Source organism: Cyrtonyx montezumae, unplaced genomic scaffold (assembly GCF_038088225.1).
Source record: "Cyrtonyx montezumae isolate F1298 unplaced genomic scaffold, pur_monq_1.0 scaffold_3, whole genome shotgun sequence".
Taxonomy (NCBI): domain Eukaryota; kingdom Metazoa; phylum Chordata; class Aves; order Galliformes; family Odontophoridae; genus Cyrtonyx; species Cyrtonyx montezumae.
Genome location: NW_027072034.1, coordinates 32,238,723 through 32,260,178, shown reverse-complemented (window position 1 = coordinate 32,260,178; position 21,456 = coordinate 32,238,723).

Sequence of the window (21,456 nt, the reverse complement as noted above, 5' to 3'; positions counted from 1 at the left end):
TTTCATCTTCTGTACCTCTTTTTGTCCCCCACTAGATTTTCTTTTGCTTATTTCCAGTATAAAAGGAAGACTTTGTAGAAATTTGAAGTTTTTAAATTTAAGGACGTACTCTTTTGTATTATGACAGCGATGTCTCCAACTTGAGCAAGGATGACAGCTGCCTTCTTCAATGGGACAATTGTGCTCAAGACATTCAGTAGGCCTTAAGCAAGCAGTTGTTATCTGTACTGCTGATGGTAGCAAAGACCTACCAAAGCAGTTGAGGCACTGTTACAGCAGCTTGACTTGCTTGCTGCAGCAGTTGGCAAGCACTGCCAGTCAGTAGGGAATGGTTAGGGTGAAGGAGACCCAATCAGGCATGCTGTAATTTACATCTGATAGATGAATGCACAGAGAATGTAGAAACACCAATTACAAATAAAGCTGTGGCAGTGCAGGACTTTGGACATGCTGTTCTTCTTCCCCTCTGCCTCCTGAATATAACCAAGTAGATTTGGAAGGGCTGGGAGCTAAAAGAAATTCAGAAGACATTCACAGTTTAACAAGGACTCAAAATCTTTGATTTTTTTTTTTGGTAATTTTTATTTAAATAAATTTAAAAGGAAAATCTGTATTTGGAGTAGAGTATTGATTTCACACCTCCTATTTTAACAGTTCTTGCAATTTTTCTTAATTATAGTAATAGTTGAATTTTTTTTTTCAATAAATTTCATTTTCTTCACTAATAATAGACACCTGAAACAATTTTCAGTGTGAATTTAGTTGTGTTCTTAAAAAAATTGCTTTAAAAATAATATAAATAATTTTTCAGACAATCTGTGCTGAGGGAGTCGGCATCACTTTTTAACATTCTGTTAATTCAGGTTTACTGGTGCTATGATTTTGATTCACATGATCAGCTTTGTGAGGTCTGAATCCTCCCTTTCTTTCTGCTTTTATGCGCCTGTGTTCCCAGAACAGTGTTCATTTATCTCAGTATAGAGGAATCAGAGTTTGTATTGATTGTGTTGTTTTAGATTTTGAAGTTCCTTTGTAAATGTTTAGAACCTTTGTAGATGTTTAGGAAATGGTAAACATCTACCATTTCCAGCGGCTTAACAGAATCATCCTTCCTCTGACCACATAATTGTTAAATTGTGCATGCAAAATGGCTTGAGGATATTCTGTCCCTTTTCCAGCAGGTTATCAGGGAAAACTTGCCAGAGAACATTGTGTTGTTTGTATATCCTCCAGGATAAGAACTCAAAGGTCAATAGTTGCCAAAAGCAGTTTCACTTAGTAAGTACTGCTTTTCCCAAGCTCTGCAACCTGCCTCACCAGTGATCCTTATCATTTATTAGTGAATGTGTACATATGCAGCTTCCAGATCTCTACCCATAGGCAAGTAATCTTGGTTTACTGAAATAATCTATTCACTTTCTAGTATAATTAATCATGATGATTAATTGCCTGCATAAGCAAATATTACATGTAAATACACTGAACTTACATTGCAATGTTACTGTCTTTCTTTTCACTTAATGAATCTGTAGTGAAATGTGACTGACCACAAAAAAGTTTTCCCTGAGCTTCATTTAATGCTTTGTTTAATTAAGTAGCCAATTGTTTCATCAGTTTTTGTTGTGGGTATTGTTTCTTGGTTTTATTTTGTTTCTTTGTTTGCTTTATTTTCAGTTAAAATATATTACCTTTTTTTCTAGACTGCAAGATAGGTGATTTTAGCAGACTAGATTTTCCAACTTTAGTAAATTCATGATGCGGTGTTATCAAATGTTTCAATTGTATTTGTCTTATAGGGTTTGATTTTACTCTGAAAATGCCTGACATCACTGTACCAACTTAAAGGAGTTCTTCCCTCTGTACAATAAGGGTACTGAGATTAAAGCTAAGTTTATCATTCTTTGGTGAAGGAAAAGAGTGGTGAAGAAGTTTGTCTTTGATTTACAAGATTTGTAAAAAGAAAAGTATTTATCTCAAAAAGTAGTTTTAGAGCATAATGCTTCCAGTCAAGAAGTTCTGTTAAAGTTGATGGATCTTTGTTTAGCTAAAATGGTATTTCAAAGTGCTGATAATAGTTTTGTCTTTGGCAAGTGCTGTTAATAGTTCTGTTCATTTCACAGGAGCCCTGTTTTTCTTGAGTACTTACTTTTGATAATTCTGATGTTTAGCTGAAGTTATCTTTTAGTCAAAACTGCCTAATAATTATTTTTTGAACCAACTCAGTGCTGACAGTAACGAGATGAAGAGATAAAAAACAGAACTTTATTTTTAAGTATTGCAACTTAAAAAGTAAAGACACTCACTCTAAATCACTTCATAAACCATCCAAGTAAAATTACCTGGGTGTTAAAACTTGCAGATCAAATGTGTGCATAAATTAAAGTTTTGGGAATACTGCTGCATTTTTAAACTTCTCTGTGTGTTTACGCCTGTGTTAAAAAAATAAAATAAAATAAAATAAAAATAAAATAAAATAAAATAAAATAAAATAAAATAAAATAAAATAAAATAAAATAAAATAAAATAAAATAAAATAAAATAAAATAAAATAAAATAAAATAAAATAAAATAAAATAAAATAAAATAAAACAAAATAATAAAATAAAATAGAAGACTGTATTTTATCTCAGCTAGACTGTTTGCAAAGCAAATGTATGATTCTGTTCACAGTCTTGGACTGGCTTTCTCTTAATTGTGATGGCATCATCAAATCAAATAATATGCTTGAAGAACATTAAAGCCAAAAAGAACAAAAGAAAACTAATGGACAATGGTGAGAAAGCAATAACTTCAGTACAAGAAATGAATCTAAGTAGATAAAGCAGATTAAATATTATGGATCATCTGAATGAAATGAAATGAAAATATATTGTCATCAGATCCTTCTTCTCCAAAAGTTTGATATCAGTTCACTGGGAAATAGTTTGCAATTGATATATAGAACAATTTTCCTCTCTTATAATCTGTTCCATGATCTTCGTTCATACCAAAGGAAAAAGACAATTTGTACATCTTGGAGCAGGAGGATGGAGAGAGTTACAGTTAATAGAATTATGTTGGGGTATTACTATTGTAAATGTTTGCTGCTTTTCCTCTGTGTTTATTCCAGGATTCCCGCTAACTTGTTTTTCACTCTCATCATGGAATGTTTAATATACTTTTTTTAACATAAGTAATTAGCAAATGATAGATAATCTGCAGAAAACTTGATTCTGATTGTCTGTAGGAAACTTTAATTCTAATTTAAAATTTTGTTCAAATATAGAAATATTTAATGTAACCTCCCTACGACATGGCCCGAAATGAATTTATCCTCAGGTTTTCACTTTGTCTTTCTTAGATCTGTTTGAGTATCAATAAACACACAGAACTAAAGGAAAGCTAGTGAGGAAAATTACATCTGGAGTATTAACTGGTGCATTCAGTACTTCTTATGCTCTGTCACCAAACACATGTTGCCCTCAGGTCTGTAACTGAGCTGAACTTAGCCTTTTATGGCTATAACTACCTTCTTTTTTTCTTTGCTAAAATGTGGTTTATTCTGCAGCATGTGTGTGCAAGAGGGGGAGGATGTGTCCCTTATGTTGCTGTCAGAGCATGGGAAAACAAACTCCCATAATTTCTGCTGCCCTTGTTCCACCCCACTTCATCCATACGGCAGCCGAGCATGGCCACTTGTCACTGACCCCTGCCTGCTTCTTTTTTCTTCACCTCTTTGAGGTTGCACATGTATGACCACATTGCACAGCACCACATTTTGGGACTGATTTCACAACATTGTCCAGCACAAGCCATGCAGAAATGTCTGGGGCTCAGCACAGATCTCAGGCATGAGGAGGGAAGTATGACTTTATAGGTGGTCAGCGCCGCAGGCATGCAGCTCCTGCCAGACCTTATTGTGTCTGTAACAGGGTGCAGGATCACTGGAGTAGAAATGCAAGATGTGAAGCTTGGCTAGGAATGTCTAAGGAGACTTTTTTTGTGATATTTTAAAATTTGTACTCTTTAGGCTATCTAAAATTTGCTCTCGGTGGATACATGTTCATACCCTCTCTAAAACTATTGCTGCAGTTAGATAGTGCTTCACAACATAAAGGCTGATCCAAAGCTACTGTCCATTCTTTAGAACTGTTGAGAGGTCAAGTCTTTATTGTGGGTGATGACTATTCTGAGAAGAAAAGTGAAATGAAAAGTAACAGATAACTGGTAATGGTCTTAGATGAATTTCTCAAATTAACTCCATTTCAATATATAACACAAACATTCAGTTAAAAAAAAAAGTAACTGAACATTCACTTGTGTGCAAGGTAAAAAAAAAGTGTAGTGAAGTCATGGCATAAAAATATGTGCCTAGCCCATGTCTTGTAAATGTTATTATGCTACTCTACTTGAATGCACAGTGATGACTAAAGAACATTCTAAAATTGATTCTACCAATTGATCATTTTTACCTTTAAATCAGTGCTTTATGAAATAGGAATAGAAGAAAAACAGGCAGTATAAAACTGATCACTAAAGTGGTTCAATTGGTACATGTTTTCCTATGTATTTACACAGAACTTCTTGGTATGTCCTTGCAAATAAAGCTATTTCTGTCTGAGGTAATAGTAAACATCAGACAACATTTTAAAAATCAGAATTTGCATTTAAAATATCAAGGTTAGCACCAGGAAAAAAAAAAAAAAAGATCATTTATCTGAATAAGATACAGAATTAAATATCTCTGTGACCTTGTGTTACAGATAAAAAATGTGAAGCATGCTTATGTATCAGTTGACTGAATGCACACATGGATGTAGGGTATTTGGTGTTTTATTTTCACTTCTTAAAAAATAATAATAAAAGAGACTTATTATATGAAAAAAATTGTAACTCTAACAGGCTAAAATGTTGCAAAAATAATAGCCTGCATTTTATTCAAATTTTAAATTATATATATGCATATATAATCTTAAGTGTATATATTTAAGGAACATAAAATCTTTCATTCCATTATAAAATTGAATATAATATTATTGTTCTATGGTTAAACATGCAAAATTGATGAAAATATAAAAGTAATGTGGTTGTCTAAACACTGCTGTTTTGTGTATACGCCTTACAATAAAGCATTTAAATTAATTTAGTTTCATATATATGTGTGTGTGTGTGTATGTCACAAGTATCAGCTTCTCAGCTAATATATTTTAATACAGAAAAAATGCATACTTAACAAAAAATGCTGTTGTTGTATGTGTGTATTAATTTTATTATAAACATCTGATCCACCTTAATTGTTTCAGGACCTTGCTGAGACAGTTACTAAGAAGTAGAATGGCCTGAAAAAGAAATGATATTTAGCAACATTTAAGATCTCTTATCTTCTTTAGCCACAATTTGAAACAATGTGGGAATAAAGGACTTTGTCTATGACAACTACCTTGCACCTGCTTCGATGTTATGTCCATTATTATGTCCATATTGCAGTTTTCTGCATCATCCTATATCGCATCTTCATTGAACATGAATAGAAACCTCTGATCTTAGCCACCTTTCATATATTTGACCACTAATACCAGGTTTCCTCTGTCTCTTTGCATAATTAAACAAGTCCTATACTTTGTTTTTTTAACTTTGTACGTGTCCACTTTGGTCTCATTATTCTTCTCCCTTCCTTCCTCCCTTCCTCCCTTCCTCCCTTCCTCCCTTCCTCCCTTCTTCCCTTCCTTCCTTTTCCTTCCTTCCTTCTTCCTTTACTCCTCATGAGGCAACACTTCAAGGCAGAGATTTGTTCAAATTTGGTGTGGTCACTTCAGGATCTATCCTCATTACATTTCCTACGTAAGCAGCTGCCTTCTTGAAGACCATGTGTTAAGATCCTGAGTTAGGTACTTGAACAGTATATTGAACACATATTTTGGAGGATCAAGAAACGTGATCAAGATCATGATGGAATGAAGAAGAAATGAGAAACATACTGAGTTATCCATAAATTTTTGAGAAAATAGCTAGTAGCAACTAATTATGTAAATGAAATTTTCTGTCTGCAGTCCTGAGAAACCATTGTCTTCCTTGACACAAATGTCCCAGCAATCAGATTCATATATTGAAGAACTTAATCCAAATGATCTACGTGAAGTGATGGTCTTACAAGAAAAAATCAGATAAATTCAAGGAAATGTGAATCTTCAGCTAAGCCTCTGAACTAGTGCTTGAGCAACTGCACTGCATGCAGAGACAGAGAAATAAAGTGGCACAGATATTAGATCTGCTTGCACAAATTTAAACACAGGAATTTCTACCTAGTTTTCATTCGTACATTATATCCAGGGGCTTTTACAATGTGATGAAGAGATTTTTGTGATGCATTTTTTAGAAAAAAATAAATTCTTTTTAAACACAGATCACATAAAGAAACAGTAGAATTCAATCTTTTCTGAGTAACTATTAGTATGTTGCTCACATTTCAGACTGTTCTACTTTGTTTTGGGCATATTGAACTGTGTTCTTTTGATATGTTTAATTTTTGCAATTGAAGTTTTCTGAACTCACAGTAAGGTATTTGTAGAAAGTTAATTAGCCCGTGAAAATTCACTAACATCTGTTTTGTACTTCAAAATAATTGAAATTGTCTTCTATGGTTAAAAAAAAAAAATCATTAGTGAAATTTTCTGTAATAGAAAATAATCCAGAGACTTGAGATAGGTTTGATCAACTTTCTTTAGGCTACTGATCAGATGATTTTACTTAATTGAATAATATTTTAAAGAGCCAATAGTTACCTTGAAATACAAAATAAAGAGATACAATATTCTTCCTTCTTTCTGTAAACCACACCATCAGCCTTGGAGAAAATAAATCAAAGAAAGCTGCTGCTGTTACAGTTTACATATTGACTTTATACAAAGTAGGTCATAATCTTGTTATCAGACTGGTATGGATGGAGGTGGAGTGCTAGAAGAACAGAGATTAGCAGCATTTTCTATAACTAAACCCAACACTATTCATTATTGCAATCAGAACACGTTTGGTCTGAATTCATCCCATTTAACCACAGACATCAAAGTAAAAAACATAACATGTCTGCAATTCCTCTGTAACCTAAGGAAAGGTAATCAGGAAACTGCAGAAGAACATTCAAATTCTGGATGTGCTAAAATTCTTCTTCCTTTTTTTTTTCCTACCCTGAGTACTCTCTTGAAGCATTGCAATAACCATGAGGTAGTGCAGTTCTGTCTCTAGGCTTGAGATGACATAAGTACTTTCTTAACAACCTAGTTGTGTATCAGTGAAATTTATGTGAGAGCTGCCAGAAACCAATAGCATAGGGATAGAAAGTCACTGGATATCGTAGCCTTTTCCCATTATTTGCAATTGAGTTCATATTTTTTTTCTTTTTCTAGCAAAGAAGAGATATTAAACCCAGCCTTCTAGAGAGAGAATAATAGTCACAAACTTTAGTATGCTTGTGTTTTTGTTAGCAATATATATTCTGTTTTCTCCTAGCTGGTCTCCTCTTAGTAGGCAATTTTATTTATTTATGGCAAATATATATGTATGTAGAAGATTACCCTTAATGTTTCCAATAATCTTTCTCAAGAACAGTTCTGTGATACGGGGATATCTATGCATACATAAATACCTTCTATAAGATACCTTAAAATTCTCTTGGAATCCTCTTTCGCAGTCTTTAAAACCTGAATAGTAATTATACAGAATTCAGTGATAACAAAACACTCTGGTGAAATACATCAAGTATTTAGAGGTGGAAATCCTTAAAACTGTGGCAATAAACACCACTGACCCCTGAAAATTATTTTTGAGGACTGTACTGCAAAACAACTGTGTTCTTATATAATTGTAGCACCAAAGTCTATAGTTAAAAATATCTGGAAAATAGCTGGATTGCATTGGCCAATATTAGAAATAAAAATGGCTATCAACTTTTTATGACGATCATCCCACAGTGGTTAGCAGTAGGAGAGATGTGCATGCCTGTGAGCACATCTCCATGGAACTGTTCTTAAAAAGATGCCTACAGTCAATCTCTTACTGGGCAGAAGCAGAAACAAATACAAATCCATACAGGAACTCCCCATAAACGACACTATCCAGCAAACAGCAGTGATCCACCCAGAGAGTATAGACATGAACATAGCGTAAACTCTCTTCAATGCATACCACTGTAGTGTAAGGTCTGCTTATCTACTAAGAATCCTTTCAGAAATCCATCACCTGTTTGGCTCTCTCTCTCTCTCTGATTGATAGCTGTATATACTGCATGGTTCAGAAACTTAAAAACTAAACATCTGGAATTTTTTGACAGGTAATTTTTTTTCTTCTCTTGCAAAACTCTTGAGAATCTTTCAGTACACCAATAACTTTAAGTGGGAAACCAGATAAATAGCGAGTGGGAAACCAGATAAATAGTGTATGAAAATATTTCCTCAAAAAGAGCAAAAGGGTAATGATTATCTTCCTTATTTCACTTCCTATTACTATCCAGCTTATAGATTAAACCGTTGAGGCACTCAGTAGATGCAATAAGGTGGAACCTGCCCTAGTCTTTCTGCTGTCACTCAGTGAACCTGGAACTGGGCACCAGCTGCCTTGTGATCTATTTCACCCCCAGACACACCTCAGTAGATCAGCAGCTTATGAACTCTGGGTGGGAAAGCTCCAGCATTAGGACATCCCTGGGCAGGTGTCTGAAAGTACAGCTGCCAAAGTGTGGCTCTTGTGATATTTCATGGACACCACTAGAATACTTTACTTTTCACTGAATATATTTTACTTTTCACTTTTCTAATAACTGAACTGAACAAAAAATTATTTATGCTTTTACTTTTCCATAGGATGAGTACTGATAAGATCCCATATGAAACTCTAATGTACATAAAAGAGGACTTAATCGTTTAAAGAATGAAGCCTCACTGGCTCTTGATACAACTTCCAGTATATGTTGTCTTCACTCTTTGTGAAGGAAAACAATATTAAATTACTGATATTTATGTAGCACTTGGCAGAGATCACTGATGTATGATCCTGGTGACCCTGATATATGTTCATACCTATAATCAAATAACTAACTCCTGAAAAGCTTAAGTAACTTTAGATTTTGGTGCTGATATATTTTCCAGTTTAACCTTCAGAAGCACAGAACACAAAAATGTTGGCAGTGAATGCCTATGTAGAGAGTTCATTTAGGCAAGTATCTAAAAATTTACTTGCTTCAAAGAAGAAATCTGTTTGTTTTTTGTTTGTTTGTTTCTCCCCATTTTTCAAAACAAACTGCTAATGACTTACAAATGGCATAAAAAATTCAGTACTTCTACGAGTCTGAAAATTAAGATAGTTGTAGCTCATTTACACAATAAGCATTACTACTTAAAACTAACTAGAGAAGATGGTAGAATAGACACTAATTATGTAAGCGATTTAGGAACAAGACTGCTCTTGACTTTTGCACAGGCTTGTGTTCTTGACTTATTTTTCTGCTGTTTAAAGTCTTCAGCCCCTCCCTTCTTTTTACTATCTTGTACCCTTAACTCTAGAGAAGCATATTTTAAATTCCAGTTGAACTAGTAAAGCAGTTTGCAGAAGCAAATGCAACATGCCTATCTTAACACTGAAACTAATAGCATTCTTTACTGAAAGCAAATGATTGAGCGTTAATTTCTTAGTAAAATAAAAGTGATGAAAACAAGATTGTCCCAAAACAGCTTGGTACCTTAAAATATTATATAATATCCTCAAATATTATAAATTATGTCTTTATTCTCTTTGGAAAGCAATATATCTTCATCAGCAAAGATGCAAAACGTTAAGCGAAGTCTGTAATAGCTACTTACCCACCCTTTCACTCCTACACACAGTGTTTGAAACATAAGAAACCAAAATGTTTTCCTCTTTGTGGAATAGAGAAGTAGCTTTCCTTAATTCAGATACCTGTGAAGGTGATTTGTCAAACTCACTCTTCTTCATACAATATTACAAAATCAGACAGCACACTGAACTGATTGCCATAATTCTTCAAAGTTTCCTTTCTGAATATAGCAGATGCATATCACACGCTGTTTAAAGATCAAAAAACATTTCTAGGGAATATGTTGTTACATTCCTTTACCTGTATTTCCCTCTTAATGACAAATTATGCATTTTCGTAGGAAGTTATGCTGATAAAACTACTTTAAAGTTAGGATCTAATTGTTTTTAAAATAATCTGTCAACAGATGTCATTAGCAAAGTATTTTAGTCACTATAGTTTATGTAGACTAAACATAAGCATTTATTAATACAAGTTAAGCGCTCATTATAAATTTGCACAGAAAATGATAAAATATTATGTATGAAATGAATCATTAGCATGGACCATTAAGTCCTCTATTTTCGTTTAATTGAATTTGTCAGTAGTACCCTCTTTAACTGAAAACCAGTCGTAACCACAAAATTAAATAATAATTAAAGAAACAACTATTCAAAGAGTTGCTTGCTAGCTGAGGTGCTATTTAACCAAAACAGCAATTTAATGTAAATTGCAGTCCATGTAGGCATAGTTCTGAAAATTATATATCCTGTGGTTCATATATGTTTGAATTAGCAAAACACTTCCAGCATCGCACTCTAATGTTCTTATAGCGCTTCTGTAAACATAAAGAAAGATTGAATAAGTGGGTGAAAATAGGTATAAATAGATCTATGACAATTAAAGGTAATTAAGACTTTATATAAATAAACTACTGGCTGTTTAGTAATTTTTTAGCAGCCTAGAAAATGCATTAACTTATAGTATATATATTCTGTCACTACACAGTCATTCAATAAATATGTGTTGGAAGTGGAACCGAAAATAATGCTTTGCCCATCTGCCCGTTTTCTTAATTTATGAAAGTATTAAAAGGGAAGTGGAATTTCCAATTTACAGAGACTTCATTATACTGTCTGTTTCACATAAAAAAGGGAAGGGAAGGGAAGGGAAGGGAAGGGAAGGGAAGGGAAGGGAAGGGAAGGGAAGGGAAGGGAAGGGAAGGGAAGGGAAGGGAAGGGAAGGGAAGGGAAGGGAAGGGAAGGGAAGGGAAGGGAAGGGAAGGGAAGGGAAGGGAAGGGAAGGGAAGGGAAGGGAAGGGAAGGGAAGGGAAGGGAAGGGAAGGGAAGGGAAGGGAAGGGAAGGGAAGGGAAGGGAAGGGAAGGGAAGGGAAGGGAAGGGAAGGGAAGGGAAGGGAAGGGAAGGGAAGGGAAGAAGAATTGTATGCTGGTTTTTTTTGAGAGGAGTGTTGGTCTGTATGTCAGAATGAGTAGCAACACAGATGTGAGAAGGTTCACGAACCTCCAATGCATATGTTGAAATCTGTCAGTAGAGCTTTAGGTTCAGGACTAGGACTACCCTTTCTATTAATGGTGATTCATACCAGTTACATTTGGGACAGCATTTTTTTTTTATACACAAATTCTTTTTTTGCACAACCAGCAGGGGGAGGCAAGATTTAAGGAAATAAATAGGAAAACTTTATGGAAGCAATCAGTTCTAAGAAAGGAGTGGTGGTGGAAAGCTTTGAACAATAAAAAAGAGAGGTGAGTAACATGAGACATGAGGGTTAAGGTGGTAGTTTTGGATGCTACTTTCTTGTCAGTCAAACCATAATTTGCAGTTGCCAAAGGTGTGCAATTTGAAAGAGCTTGCATTCGTTTGTCCATTTTCCTAATGGAAGCCCCTTTTTCTAACTACAGATACATAACTGTAGTTGAAATGATTTTATTTCCATTTTCTACTAAAGTAAGATAATATGAAGGAATAGTGCTGTAAGTAAATGATGTTAAAGTTTCTAAGAGAATGTCTCTTGTTTAAATATTTCACATAATTGACTACTTGTGCGTAGGAACCAATGAAAGAGTTGCACAGCAGGACTGAATGCCCTAAAATGATTTTCAGAAATACATATCTCATTGTAATTTCCGATTCTTACTTAGACAGCTTTCATTCTTCTGCAGAACAATTTACAAAATAACTTGTGTAACTATTATGGTTAAATGTTGAATCTGCTAAAAGCATTTCAAGAAGATATTTTCAGACAGAAGAACAAATATCTTTATGTATATTCATGTTTTCTCCATGCTTGTTATCGTTTAGGGATACAAGCTCCGGGGTGAAAACTAGTAGCCAATATGTGTGCTTGTCTTCACACAGGATCTAATTTCAGCCCTGCTGTACACAATGGGACTGTTCAGTTGCATAACTGTTCCATGCTGGTCAAGGCAAAAGGCAGAAATAAACCCTAAGATCTTCCCTGCAAAGAACAAAACTGTCCCCTGAATAATACCCCCATGGTTTTCATCAGATCCGCTTACGTAAAGCTGTGTGAAGTGCAAAGTACATCATGTGGACCACAAGTTAACACTGAGTTGGTTAGTTATGTTCTCTTCATGCCATTGCTCTTTTTTTAACCTTCCTTTAAATCTCAAGGGTTATCTCCTTCGTATATGATCTAGATCTGCTTGTCTCTGTGACCTGAAGGCTCCTCTTTTCAAATATGAATACAATGTATGTGAATGTTTGTTTAAAACATATAAATGGCATACATACTTATTTTATGTGTATAAATCGTTAAAAGCACATAGGTTTGAGAAGAAGGCGTATGTTACTGTTTTCACCTCCAGACCAACACTGCAAGAAGGAAGCATTCTGTCAGCTGAAGTTCCTGAGGCACAGAGTGTCATTTGTACACCAGAATCTACAGTACAGCATAGTATGTTTTGCTGTGGTTCAGTTACCATTATTACACTTTTCTACTATCTAGTGATATCCTGTCCCAAAGAAACATGCAGATATAACAGTTACTCATAATTACAACTTTGATGAGTTATTTGAATGAATTTATTCCAGAGCACAGGAAAAGTTCCAGCCTCATGGCTTTGATACTGACAGACCTGGTGCAAAGTGGGTGTTTGGATACAATGCCAAGCATAATTGGTGCCAGTAGTGGAGATTACATGTATTCACTCTATGGAAGATCATTGTGTTATACAATTGTTGGGAACAAGGCCACATATGGTAGTGCACATGAAGTCATAGCATAGCTTTCATCTAAAACCTGCATTATTAATATGGTGCCTGCAATCAATCTGATTTTTTGAAATAAGCAATACAGCCTTACTGCTTTCGTTCTGCATTTCTCTCAAGTTCTTTGCTCAAATCAGAGGGTAGATACTGGCAACCAACTTCCAGATTCAGCTGTTCTTCTCCATCAAGTTTCAAATATAGCATCTAGAAATTTCTGTTTTACCTCCTCCAGTAAGACCATCTGTTCCCAAAGCTTCCCCTCAAAACACCTGGTATTATCTTTTTTAGTATCTCTGGACTTCTACTTTTTTTTTTTAAATCCTATTTAGGGGAAAATAAAGATTTGAAAATATACTTTCAATTAAAGCAATATATACATCTCACTATTTGCATTTCTCCTTTGTCATGCAGGAAAGTAGTAGACTATTCTGGTTGAAGCCAAAAGTCATTTTCACCTATTTCTATTCCAGAATCATATGCCTAAGGGCGATACTTTACAAAATGAAAAGAAAATGTGTGTCAGAACTGAGTGACAACAATTCCTTAAAGCTTAACCTCAGGATTATTTTACTCAAGTGGAGTTCTTGGAGGAAATAGTTGGTTTCATTCCCTTACTCCACAGTAAACAATCTTGGCACATCACAACAAAGTCTTCCAGAAAAGCTCCTCATCTTAACGCTAATAACTTATATCATTACTTAAGTAACTAAAGGCCTGGATTTAAAACCACAAATTCACAACCTGGAAATATCTTTGTGATCTTGTTGTTACTTGTCAAATATATAAAGGTATGATGGATCTAAAATGGGATTTGTGGTCTGGACAACTCTGAAATTTTTTGTCCTGTCTTATGCAGAATGTCAGAGTAGGCTCTGGTGATCACTTCTGGCCTTAAAATAGAATAATGTGAAACAGATTCAGTTTCAGCAGTTTCTAGAAGGTCTGGTATGATTTTGTGGATTACCATTTGGAAAGTTACATCAAATTCATGATTCAAGTAGTCTGCGTTCCTTTTTAGCAGCCTTTTTTTTTTAAACATGTGAATAAGAAAGTGCGAGTAATGTTTCTCAGAGCATGAAATGTATGTGTATTTGAAACACCTGAACTGCACCTGCTCCTGTATAGGCTGTAAATTTTGAAGAGGAAAGACTTCCTGGTTGACAAGCCGAAAAGTTTTTGATCCAGTGGCTGTCCTATCATAGACATCCTTTTCATGTTACTTTGAAAGTGAATCTACTTGAAGTACAGACTTATTTCAGAGATGACATTTGGGACCAGTGACAAATGCCTTGCTGATCCAATTCTATAACTTATGCTCAGCTCCACAGACAACCCCTAAGAAATTGTTACAAGCCTGTGTTACAGCACTTCTAAAAAGAGGGAAGAATACTTCAGAGCCAAATCCCATCAAGTCAATGTCTTTAATATATCATTTTAAAGATAAAGCACTGATGTAATTTATAAACTGTCTGTCACCAGCGGCTGAACATCATCTTCTCTCCAAGCAAGCTGAGTTACACTTGAGAAAGTATGTCCTGGCTAAGTACTGAACATTATTCAACTTGCTGAAGTTGTTTTTGAAAATGATATGTGCACAGATGTGGTGTTCAAAGGCCAATCAGCTGTGTCTGACACCATATACTGCCAGATGTTTTTATAGAAAATACAGTACATGAAGGAAAATCAAGGCATAATATGACTAATACAATTTCTCTCCAAAAAGAACAAAAATATTCTTAATCAGCAATGATTGTTATGTTGAACTCTGCAAGAAGCACAGCCAGCAGAGGAGACTACAGAATGACCTACCACAGGAGAATGTGCTTGAGTCTGTATTATTCAGAATCTACACGAGAAACTAAATATACATTATTATAAAAGAAGTTTAATTCCAGGAAGCACTGATTGTATCTATGTCCAAATTAAGGGCTTCGCATGAGTCTAGGCCAGATTTATGTTTTGCTCCTCAGATTCTCAGATTATTCAACCAAAACCCATTTAAACACTAATCTGACTTAACAGCAAGTGAGGTTCTTTCATTTCTGAAATCACAAGTCCAGCAAATTTAGTGTAATTTGGAATGGGGCATAACAGGTCCACTGCTGGAATCCTGTTTATTTTGGGCACATATTGAAAAGAAGTAAAATATGAAGTCCATGCCCAGAATAGTATGTTGAAGAAGCTCATAAATTCTAGATAGTGACTAACCCAAAACATTGTGGATGACTACATTTACTCCCTCTAGGAGCTTAATAAATATTTAAAAAGAAAAAAGAAAGGAAAATAAAACACACACCAAAAAAAATGATAAGGTCCCATTGATATAGAAAAGTTAGATAGCATTAATAGAAAGATTTTGGTGGATTACTTAATGTGTTAGACCTGTAGAACAAACTGCCTGGACTTTCTGGGATCACTTCACTGAAAACCACAAGCACTGTTGTAAATAAAATGGAATCCATCTGACAGATTGAAGGTTGAGGTACTGACTGGTGGGACATGCTGCAGCTGTTGGCCAGCTGCTATTAGATTTCCAACAATTGAACCATTTAATAAATCATCAGATTCTGCATCTCATTCAGCTTGTTTATCAAAGAAGGAAAAAAGTGTACCTACTTGAGAAATGAAGACTGGTCAATCTGTGGATGTTTAAGTTATGTTCCAGAAAACATAGGTATGTAGGTGGCAAAAAAGGGTTTATCTGAAAATGTTCTTGTTCTAATGCTTAGACACACAACATGGAAAACCACAGACCAAAAATTATCCAATATGCCATAAGTGCTAACTCTTTGGCGGAGTAAGTCATAACATAAAATTGATTATAGAAAAACACACAGTCACCGTAAAAAGACATGAGAAAAAACAGCGTGTCTTTGATTAGCTTGAAGTGCTTTATTCCCATATTCATTTGTGCTATAGGATTTCAGTCAGCTTCCATGCTCCACATTCCAATTAAGAAGTATGGAACTACTTTCCAGGGAGGATCATAGCTGATGAGCATTGACAAGAGTGACTTTGCTCTGTATTAGGTCAGCTCTTTCAGTAGCAAAAGATCAGCTTTTTTTATTTATCTGTTTATTTATTAAATCTTGGGATTTACCTCAACTGGAGGTGTCATATCATCTAAATCTTTTAATTTACAGATCAGACTGTTTACCTCCCATGCAAAGATAATTTTCAATTTGATTTGTCTTTTAAAACTGATCTTATTTCTCACAGAGTTCATATTATTTAGACCCATTTACATTTTACTGTATAGGTCTGCTAATCTGTTTATGTAGTATTGATATTTCTGTTCTGCCTCTGCATCTCATGATATTGCAAATATTTAATACTTCCTTTTCCAAATTTATGATGACTCATCCTTTATCTTTGAAGCAGATTAATAACTTTTTAATGATATTATATGATAATGACAATGCATAGAAGGGAGGATAACAGGCAAATATTAGAGTAAAACCCAGTATATCTACCTGGGTGAAAAAATAAATTACACATTCTCAAAAACTCTTTGTTTCTATTTTTTTCAATACAGTATAGTATGTTTTTACATACTTGATCTTAAACAACAGTTTTTTCATTTTTTCTATTTATATTTGTGTTTCCTGTTCTGAAGACTGTCAGCAGGATTAGAATTAGAGAAGGTACTTACAGGAAGTACTTTTAATGCAAAGTGTTATAAAATGATTATTGGAGCAGTTTGCAAAAGCTTTTATTGAGGGACACAAAATATTAGTTGTACAATGCCTGACGAGATGGTTTGTGTCCCCTGAGAGCTTCCTAAAGGGCAGAGAAACAAATCACAGGACTAATAACCAACACTGAGAACAAAGATGGAAGAAAACTGTTGTAAAATGTGAGAAGTGGGAACAGCATTTAGTAAAGAAAACATCAAATAATAAGTTCTTTAAACAACTGAGAAGAGTTCATCCAGAACTGGAAAGGAAAAAAGTCTGTGAGAGAATTCAGATGAAGTTAAGAGTCAGAGAGGCTATCAGAATGGAAACTGAAGTAATCAAAGATGACAATTTGGCAGCATATTACAGAAAAGAAGGAAGTTGAAATCACTTGCAAATTTATCTGCTGTGATTTCATTTTTTTCAGGATAAAAGCCTTTTTCTCCAGCATGATATGGAGGACAAAAGACATTTGACAACTTGCCCTCTACAAAATATATTTCAGCTGATTTTACAGACCACAATAAAGCAGATCTTGTACTTGAAAAATGTTTTGGCTTTTTTGGTGGATTGACAGTGGCAAATAGCCAGCTCCCACTCAACCGCTCACTCAAACCCCACACCTCACTGAGACAGAAAGAAATAAAACTGAGAACAATAAAATCTTTAGACTGAGATAAAGACAAGGAGCCTGCTCATTAATTATCATTGTGTGCAAAACAGACTTAGTCTGTGGAAAATTTATTGTCAATTCATATGGATTTGGTTAGTGAAAAACAAACAAAAAGAAATAAAAGTAACACATTTACTTTCCTCTCACTCAACTTTAGTTCTCTACTTCCAACTCCTCTGTTCATCCTTAGCAGTATAGGGAGATGGGAAATGGAGAGAATGGATGGTCATGACACTTAATCCCTGATACTCCTTCCTCACCACAGTTTTCCTCTGTTCCAGTATGGGTTCTCCATGGACCAAAGTCCTTCTTGAAATATTGCCCTGTTATACCATGGAGCACCTCCTCCACCATCGTCTGATGTTGGTGCTCTCTCTGCTATTTCTGATTCATTTTTTTCATATCCTTCTCCCTCTTTCCATCACTTTTAGTCTTTCTTGAATACACTGCTGCTCATAGGCCCCACTGTGCCCTGTAGTGGGTCTGTTGGAGCTGACTGTTATCAGCTTTGTCTAACAAAGTGCAATTTCTGTCCTTTTCTTACAGAAATCACACTACAGCCTCTCATTCTCATCTGGCCACCTGCAATCAATATGGTTTACACTGTGGTGTAATTCTACAACTTCCGTTGGAAGCATGGAAATCTGAAGGACTTAAGCAGTATTCGGTAAAGAACTATCGGTGATTTGAGGGAGTACCTTGTGTGTGATACTGTCAACTCTTTTATGGGGGTGACTTGAGATTATCTCACATATTTAAAAATTACAGTGTTTTCAATGCTTGTGAGCCTCTGGGCTGATGAAGTATGAGTTAAGCTTTGCTTATTGCTGAATTGGTCTAAAAATTTGAACTTATTAAGAATTTGTACTAATAGCGAGCAACCACAATCTTTCACAAAGATAATCTGCAGAGCATCAACATAATAAATTAAAACTAAATAAAAACCCTCAAAGTCTTTTTTCACTAAACCATTACGAAATATCAGGTTAGATTGAACACAGCCTTACTTTTGTTCTGCAAGCTAATGAGTCAGAGGGGGAAAGTCCACACCTTGAAGAGAGATCAGAAGGGAAGGGAAAAGACTTGACTTTGATCTCATAAGTACTCTTGGATTGTGATGGTTGTTTACATGATGGCTGACATGGCCCAGCAACAAATGTGTACTTCCTTGAAACAGAGGGTACAGGAAATCCTCACATGGTGATCTTCCTCTAATTCATACTGCCTTCAAATTCTCATCCCAGAGAGGTGCTAGTCACAGATTTTCCACTTCAATTTGTTCTACCTTATTCAGGACTGTAGTTACAGTCCTGATATTTTGTTATGAAAGCAACTTACCTGACAACAATTTACAATGAACGTTTATAACAAAAACATTAAAAGTAACAACAAAGACATTTTGCAAAATTAAATAGATCCTATTTGTTTTAAAATAGAAAAAGAATTCCAGGAATACTGAGGACAAGGAGGTGATATGGAGTTAGATGCGACTAAGTTCCTAGATTTCAGTGGAATTATGTGATTATTACTATGCTGTGAACAAAGGTGGACTGTTGAATCAAAAAATAATTTTGCAACTCATTTAGTACTAGTTGCTTCATTGTCGAACACCACAGCACTAGACTAGGAGAGAGTGCTTCCCTAAGGAACGGGAAGGTTGAGATCTTCCTAAAATAGTGAAAGTAGCTGCGGAAGTAACTAATCCAGATCCAGTTTAATAACAGAAGAGTACATTACTCGCTATTTTGAGCAAAGATATACTCCTAGTACATTAAAACAAATCAGTCTTTGGTTCCAGATATAGGTAATTAATGTATTTACATTAGTAAAACCAAAGCTCTTAATATAATACCTGAAAGTGTGCTCAATTTGAGCCTTTACTTAAAAAGTTCATTATATATGACAAGATATGTCATCCATTCCACTTTGTAAATGTCAAGCTCTTGATGAAAAACAGTTCTTTCATTGTTTATACCATATATAGAGAGCAGCACACACAGCTAGATTTGGCCTGTCTAGCTGCAACTTTGTGACAGAAATGTCTAAATTAAGAGTGCTGCTGCTTTAAGGCTTCTCCAAAAGAAATGGAGAGGGTAGAAGACAGAAAACAATCATGCAGTCTGCCTACGAGATGAGTCATCTTCAGATTTCCTTTTTCTTCTATTTTCTCAGTTTTCTATCAGTAACAAGAGCTAAAGGCTATATCTCTAACTTAATCCATGGAGAAACCTGGAATAGTTTGCATAGCTGTGTTTTGTTTGTTTGTGTTGCTATTGGATAAAAAAGGATATTCTGCTTCAGCTCATGAGGACGCTTCTCAACAAGAATTTCTAGGACTTCAGAATTAGGAACATATCTCCTTTTCTCAAATGTCTTTGAGGAGCAGATATCCCACAGGTGTCTTTCATTGATTTCCCCTGATACCTGAAAAGAGACCAATAGCGTTCTGGATAATGGACATTATCTACAGTGAATGCAAACTCTTAGTTGGCTGAATTTCTCCAAAAGAGAGCAGGGTGGTGTTTGCTAATGGCATAATTATTAAGCATAACACTCTACTCAGAGTGAAATGTTCTTGCATAGAAAAAATGTAGTGATTCATATGTGGTTGTGAATGAGTTTCTAATAATGCTAACAAATTCTCCAGAGTTTGCAAAGGAATTCTGGTATTGTTCATTAATAAAAACCAATACGTTCCCAGTACTCCCTGCCTGGTACAAAGCAAAACTGATTCTATCATTATTAATAGAGCCCATAATGAAATTATTTACTCGGGGTGGGTAGTAGTAGTCGTAACACAATAAAGTAAAGGAAAATATAGATGAGCACTGAGCTAGGAGACTAATTTTAACAAAATAATAATTGCATTCCTCACAGGGAAAAAAAATAATAATAACAGTAGAAACATGTTAATTAGAGCTGGCCAAAAAATCAGGGCTTCCCTGCTTTGCAGGATTTATACATTTGGCTTTCGGCATGATTTCTGTATTTATTATTAGACTTTAAAGACCTAAAAAATTGAAGGTAAATTGATGTACAGACCTCAAATCATTGTTGTTTTCAGACAACAAAAAAAAGGTCAGTACTCCAGAACTCCTCACATATTGACATTTTAGTCAATCACCATTGGGTATTTTACAGTCATATTATTTTTCCTAGCTGGAAGGTCTCCCAGGCTTCCAGCACCCTTGCTGCGTGGGCAGTCCCATGGGTTCAGAACACTGCAAGTGAGATTTCTTTGCTCTGAAACATTGCTTCAAAACAGGAAACTTAGGAGCTCTGGAAACCTTGGCTGAGATGCTGGGAACCAAGCTGTGGTTACAGTCCAGAGTCCCAGAGACTTCAGGCTCTTTCCTGCACAGCAGGAAACCTGACTTGAGTCTGGCCCAGAACAACAGATTTTGTGTTTCAGAAATAACTGCAGAACAAACAGGGGATCTTCTGGAATGTTGCGACTGTGCAACTATGCTTGTAGCAAAGATGCAGAATAAGAACTTGTTTCTTCCTGTTTTCAGAAAGAGTAATGCACCAGGTTCATATACCAATAACCTCTACTGCTAAAGACACATTTGAATTTGAAAGAAACCGTAAAGGTCATCTAGTCAAACTCCCCTGTGATGAACAGGGACACCTACACCTACATCAGATTGCTCAGAGCCATGTTCAGCCTGGCCTTGAATATGTCCAGGAATGGGGCAGCCACTACATTCCTGGGCAACCTTTGCCAGTACCATACTACTCTTCCTAAAAGAAACATTTTTCTTATATACAGTATAAATTTCTCCTCTTTTATTTTGAAACCATTTCCTCTTGTCCTATCACAATAGACCCTGCTAAAGAGTCATCACAGAATCACAGAATTGTAGGGGTTGGAAGGGACCTCTAGAGATCATGGAGTCCAACCCCCTGCCAAAGCAGCTCCCTAGCCCAGGTTGCACAGGTAGGCGTCCAGGCGGGTCTGGAACGTCTCCAGAGAAGGAGACTCCACCACCTCTCTGTGCAGCTGTGCCACTGCTCCGTCACTGCACTGGGAAGAGGTTTCCATGCACATTTGCGCGGAACTTCCTATG